Source organism: Budorcas taxicolor, chromosome X, assembly GCF_023091745.1.
Source record: "Budorcas taxicolor isolate Tak-1 chromosome X, Takin1.1, whole genome shotgun sequence".
In the NCBI taxonomy this organism is placed as follows: Eukaryota; Metazoa; Chordata; class Mammalia; order Artiodactyla; family Bovidae; genus Budorcas; species Budorcas taxicolor.
This window is the reverse complement of record NC_068935.1, coordinates 77,393,907-77,400,485: the sequence shown is the minus strand read 5'-3', so window position 1 is coordinate 77,400,485 and position 6,579 is coordinate 77,393,907. Positions and strand designations below refer to the sequence as shown.

Genomic DNA, 6,579 nt, shown 5'->3' with positions numbered 1-6,579 from the left:
CTTTGGTTATATTGCACAAATTTGAAAAGAAAGAGTAAAGCACATTACATGGTATTTTGTGGAGGAAATAGATTCCATCTACTCTGACATTATTATTTCAAACCACCAATTCTATATTGGGTATCTACAATGTTTCAGGCACTGTGTGATCTCTTTTTCCGGCATGACCTCAATTACTCCTCACAACAACCCAGTCTACTGGGTTTTAGTATCCTTATTCTCCTAATGAGGAAGCTGAGGTTTGTGATGATGAAGCAGTTTGCCTAAATTTATCCAGAGCTAGGCAATGCCCGAGCCAAGAATTATCTAAGGTATTTTCTGCAAGCATGTTTGATGCACTTTTCTCTAAGATGTTCTTTCTGAAGGGCATATGGGTCCTATAGTAACCAAATGAGATCTCTCAGTCCACAGAGACACATGGGGCCTCCATTATCACCATCGGCAAGAAGTGGTGTTGGATGGAAGTCACACATGTATGCACGGCACACCATGGTCAAAGGAAAGATAATGTAACTGGGGACTGGCAATAGACTCTGAGGCTATCTATTCAAGGGAAGAGCTAGTGTTTTGTTTTGTTTTTTCTTTCTTTCTTGACTTTTGATGTTGTCAAGATGCCTTAAACAAAGAGTATTCTTCTCACTTGAAATTTTTTAACAGAAATGGATTCAGTATTTTGTCATTTGAAAGGCAGTTAACTCATGGATTCTGATATTTCCATCCAGGTAACCTAACTGACCCCTTGAAGATTTCTTTAGGATTGCTGTTGTGTTTTAGCCGCTGAGTTGTGTCTGGCTCTTTTGCGACTCCATGGACTGTAGCCTGCCAGGCTCCTCTGCCCATTGTCTCCTGCCTTGGCAGCCGGATTCTTTACCACTGAGCCACCAAGGAAGGTCTCCTTTAGGATTAGCCATTGGTATATTTCCAGAGAGGCAGCACAGTGTAGTGTTTAGGTAGGTAGGTTTAGTCGCTCAGTTGTGTCTGACTCTTTGTGACTCCATGGACTGTAGCCTGCCAGGCTCCTCTGCCCATGGGATCATCCAGGCAAGAATACTGAAGTGGGTTGCCATTCCCTTCTCCAGGGGATCTTCCCAACCCAGGGTTCAAGCCCAGATCTCCTGCATTGCAGGCAGATTCCTTACTGACTGAGCCACCAGGGAAGCTGCAGTGTAGTGTTAAGATGCACAAACGCTAGAGCTGAGGGGCCCGTGCTGAAATATCAGGGTCTGCCACTTACTAGCTGTGTAGATCGGCTACTTATTCCTCCTCCACGCTTCTGTTTCCACCTCTCCAAAATAGGGCTAACAATACTACCAACACCATAGGATTTCTGTGGGGATGAAGTTAATAAATACACATAGCAAAGTTGGCACTCTTGAACGTTGGCCTTTTGGAGCATCCAGGCGAAGGGATCAGTGGCGAGTCTTTAATTGAGGATAGCCTCAGGTGTCAGCATATATCAATCCAGCTCAATACAGCAGATGCCTTTTGAGGTCTTCTGTGTTTTAGGCATTCTTCTAACCATTTGAGTAGAGCACAAAACAAAACAGACACAAATCACTTGAGCTTACATCCTAGTGGAGTGAGAGGGAAGCCATACACCAAATAAATCACTAAGATGAAAAGATCGCTTTCTCACAACATTTTTGCCACCAGGACACAGGTGTTGTGAAAACCACCGCTAAACCTAAGCAAAAATGGGAAAGGAGAAGACCCACATCAACATCGTTGTCATCGGGCACGTGGAAAGTGTACCACTACTGGCCATTCGATCTACAAATGTGGTGGGATCGACAAGAGAACCATTGAAAAGTTTGAGAAGGAGGCTGCCGAGATGGGAAAGGGCTCCTTCAAGCATGCCTGGGTCTTGGGCAGACTGAAAGCTGAACATGAGTGTGGTATCACCATCGATATCTCCCTGTGGGAATTCAAGACCAGTAAGGGCTATGTGACCATCATTGATGCCCCAGGACACAGAGACTTCATCTGTGTCATTACAGGCGTGTCCCAGGCTGACTGTGCTGTTCTGAGGACTGCTGCTGGTGGTGGTGAATTTGAAGCGGGTGTCTCCAAGAATGGGCAGATCCACGAGCATGCCCTTCTGGCTTACACTCTGGGTGTGAAACAACTAACTGTTGGAACTAACAAAATAGATTCCACTGGGCCACCCTATAGCCGGAAGAGAAATGAGGAAATTGTTGAGGAAGTCAGCACCTACAGTAAGAAAACTGGCTACAACCCTGACACAGTAGCATTTGTGCCAATTTCTGACTGGAATGGTGACAAGATGCTAGAGCCAAGAGCTAACATGCCTTGATTCAAGGGATGGAAAGTCACCAGTAAAGATGACAATGCCAAAGGAACCACACTGCTTGAAGCTCTGGATTGCATCCTGCCGCCAACTCACCTGACAAACTTGTGTTCGATCCCCCAGGACATCTACAAAATTGGTGGTACTGATACTGTCACCGTGGATCAAGTGGAGATTGGTGTTCTCAAACCTGGCATGGCGGTCACGTTTGCTCCAGTCAGCGTAACAACTGAAGTCTACTGAAATGCACCATGAAGCACTGAGTAAAGGCCTTCCTGGGGACAACGTGGGCTTCAGTGTCAAGAACGTGTCTGTCAAAGACGTTTGTCATAGCAATGTGGCTGGTGACAGCAAAAATTATCTTGAACCATCCATCCCAAATCAGTGCTGGATATGCACCTGTGCTGGACTGTCAAGCAAATCACATTGCTTGCAGTTTTGCTGAGCTGAACGAGAAGACTGATCGTCATTCTGAAGATGGCCCCCAAATTCTTGATGCCACCAATCATGGACATGGGTCCTGGCAAGCCCATCTGTTGAGAGCTTCTCAGACTATCCTCCTCTGGGCCATTATGCTGTTCATGACATGAGACAGGTGATTGCTGTGGGTGTCATCAAAGCAGTGAACAAGAAGGCAGCTAGAGCTTGCAAGGTCACCAACTCTGCCAAACAAGCTCAGAAGCCTAGATGAATATTATCACGAACACCTGCCAACCCGGTCGTAGTGGGGGAAGAATGGTCTCAGAACTGTTTACCTCAACTGGCCATGTAAGGTTAATGTAAAAAACTGGTTAATTATAACCATGCATCACAAAACCTTCAGAAGGTGAGGGGAATGTTTTGTGGACCATGTGTTTTGTGCGTGGCAGTTTTAAGTAATTAGTTTTTAAAATCAGTGCTTTTCCATAGAAACAATTTGACCAAAAATCTGTCACAGACTTTGAGACCTATTAAAAACAATGGCTGAAAAACTTGTGTCTCCTTTTGGTCAACACTGTAACTTCCTATAGTACTACTTAGGTAAGATTTGCCCATAATCTATCTCTGGTGAAACAAAAGAATTTTATATTTCTCGGTTGGAGCTTCAGGTTTCTTAACCTTGTATAAGGAGAACTCATCTGTTTAAGTACATCTTAAAAAGTGTTGGTGTGACAATTCATAGGTTAGGATAGATGAGCAAAGAGTTACTATGTTTTATATGAAAGCAAGTTTGTAAGAAGGTAAAATTTTATAACGCGAAAGCTCATGTTGCATATAAAATCTTTTATGGTTACGTAAATATTGAGTAAATCAGTTACGTCAAATTTTAGTTTCCCGGTTTTGAGAATGTGCATTCCGTTTATGATATTTAAGTAATTAATCTCAAATGTGAGGCTTAAACAGAATTGAGCACTGCCCTGCTAGAATTAATTGTATCTAGAGTCTAGTAAAAATAAAAAATAAAACAGATATTAGATGAAAGTGCTATAGAGAAAAGAAAATGTCTAGCTCTCTGGACATAAAAAATGGTACCTTTATAAAGCCCTTCAGGATCCATGCCAGGTTGATCAGAGAGTGTTATGCTTCTTATAATGAGACAATGAAGAGAACCATAAATGTGAGAAGTGTGCATCTGCTGAGACCTATGCTTTGCATTTTGTAAAGAGAATAACATTTGGATGACTTCTGAACTATTTGTTGATCCATCAGAAAAGATCACTCTATCATTTCCAAGAAGTCAGTATAAACGTCATGACACAGCTCGTCTCTTATTCAAAACTACTTGCAGTGAAAAAGCAAATGGATTTAACTAGGGCTCTTGAAATGAGATGTTCCTGAAAGAAGGATGTCAACAAGAGGACAGGACTAGGAAAATCTAGGCCATCGCTTCCATATAGAAATATAAAGTAAACAACAATATACAGACCAAAGTATCTTGGAAAGTACTCCAAAAACAAAGAGTTACAACAACAAGGTGAACCTCCTCAGAAAAGATTCCACTAAAGATGATAGGAAAGTCCGTGGCATTTTGTCTTACACTTGCGTAACCACCTTCCCAACAGAGCGAACCATGATCAGGGGGTAGCCTCCTAAATTCTCACTAAAAGATAACAAGGCATATGAAGATACAGGGATACCCGGCCCATTCAGGGGAATAACAAAAATATCCGGTAACTCACCATGAAAACTATATGCCTAAGTCTTACTTGAAAAAGAATCCAAAGCTATCATCTTAAATGCTGGATGAGCTAAAGCGGGAACACATATAGTAGGTTAAAATAAACCGGGGCACTAGCATTCCTAGTGCTGCTTGCCAAGTTATGCCCTTGTCCGTCCACTGGATCAGTTGGCAAGTGGCAGCATCACAGCCAGGGGGTCCCCTTTCAAAAACTCTCCTGAAATGAAAGAGGGAGAGAGGAAGCCTCAGCACCTTGGCCCTTGGGCCTGGGATCTGTCATCTGTGGTGGCATTGACACCCATCTCTGTATCCCTTGTGGCCTCACACCACTTGCCCTACCTATATTTGGCCAGACCAGTTTCATATCAGGAAAGCCTTTGGCACCGCCAGGAAGACTTCTCTCAGCCCAGACTTGGAAAACATGCAACTCCTGTTGGGCGGGAGGCTTTGGACTCCCTGCTGGAAGAAATAAAAGGATACTGCTCACCATTGTCCTAGATCAGAGGTACGTGCATGTCTGCTCAGTTGCTAAGTTGTGTCTGACTCTTTGTGACCCGATGGACTGTAGCCTGGGCGTTCCAGAACCAATAAAGCACACTTCCTGCCCCAGAGGTGAGAGTCTGGGTGGGACAGTCATGCAAATTAACTTACCAGAGGTGACAGTTCAGTTATGCAAAATGCTGTGATGCAGAAAAGTCCCTGGCATGTTTCTGTGCACAGCAGAGAGGGGACAGGTGACCAAGGGCTGGGGTGATCCTGGAGCAAGAAAGGGCTCCTTACGGAGGTAGGAATATCAAAGACTAGAAGGACAAGTGCGAGATGAAAATGGGAAATAGTGGTTTCAGAGGAGAGCTGTAAGTGCAAAGGCCTTGAGACAGGGCAGGACTGAAAGTGTGTGTGTGTGTGTGTGTGTGTGTGTGAATGGGGAGGGTGACTGAAGGCAAATTTGAGACATACTGTAGAGAGAGATGAGGCTGTAGGAGAAAAACAGAGTTCAGATGTTCAGGTGGAAGGTCTGGGCGATAAGAGACAAAATCCTGGCTGAAAAGGGGCTCTTACCAAATCATCTCATTGGGGTATGAGGGATCCAGGACGAAGTCTCCACTCCACTGGTCTGGAATGTGTCTTGAGCTGCTGTCCTGTACAGATGTCTATCCTGTATAAATGGGGCCCTCTAAACGCACCATCTCTAGGGAATAATGAGAATGTCAAGGTGATTCCCATCTCAGCTGTTTCACAGAAGCCAGTGACCAGGGACTTTCCTCTGTGGCCTGAGGGAGCCAGAGACCAGTGCATAGTGAGAGTGTTGATATGAGTTTCTCCAGACTACAACAAGGAAAGCAGAAGAAAGTTTTGCATGTTTAGTAGACATGACATCAGGGGAAAGAGGCAGAATTGCAAAGACAGGACCTTGAAAACGGGCAACTGAGAAAAAGGAATGGAATGAGGGAGGGAGGGAGAAATGAGAGTGTTTGTGCCTTTGTATCCCTTGATATTGCTTCAGAATTGCATCTAACTGGGCCTGCCTCCCTCACATCAGAAGTTCTATAAAAGTATCTGTTCAGATAAGCCTCCCTTCCTGAAGAACAAATGCTTTTGTACTACTTGATAGGGAAACACTTTTCCCTGGATTGGTTTTTTGAGCACTGGACCCTCCAGGATGACTGGGGAGCTTCTGCGAGGTGGGTGCAGGGTCTCAAATCAACTATGTTAATACTCCTGGCTGCCATTCACTGAGGGCCTAGTATGTATCAGACATCCTGTCATGTGAGTTACAAATAAACTGGCAGTTATCTTTCCAACAGTCTTGTAAGTTGAGTATCAGCTAAGTGTTACAGAAGAGCAAAACTGAGCCAGGGACTTCAAGTGATTTGCCCAAGGTGACACAGATGATTAGTGCCAAAGCGGGAAAAGTGCCCAAAGTGTGGGCACATCCTTCACCACCCTGGCCCCTGAGAAGCTCTCCCAGGCTGGGTCAGGCCTGTCTCCTCTCCCCAGCCCCTAGAGGTTCCCGCTCTCTTCAGTATTACTTACTACTGCATAACAAGTCACCCCCAAACGTGGTAGCCTAAAATGATACCGTTATTTTCTCCAGCCTTTGTGCAGCAGGGAC

The 6,579-nt window shown here is 44.5% G+C and overlaps 1 pseudogene; it reads left to right on the top strand.

Annotated features, from left to right (window-relative positions):
• The first annotated feature begins 1,694 nt into the window (after positions 1-1,694).
• LOC128070532 (elongation factor 1-alpha 1-like) lies at positions 1,695-2,999 on the top strand (annotated as a pseudogene).
• The last annotated feature ends 3,580 nt before the right edge of the window (positions 3,000-6,579 follow it).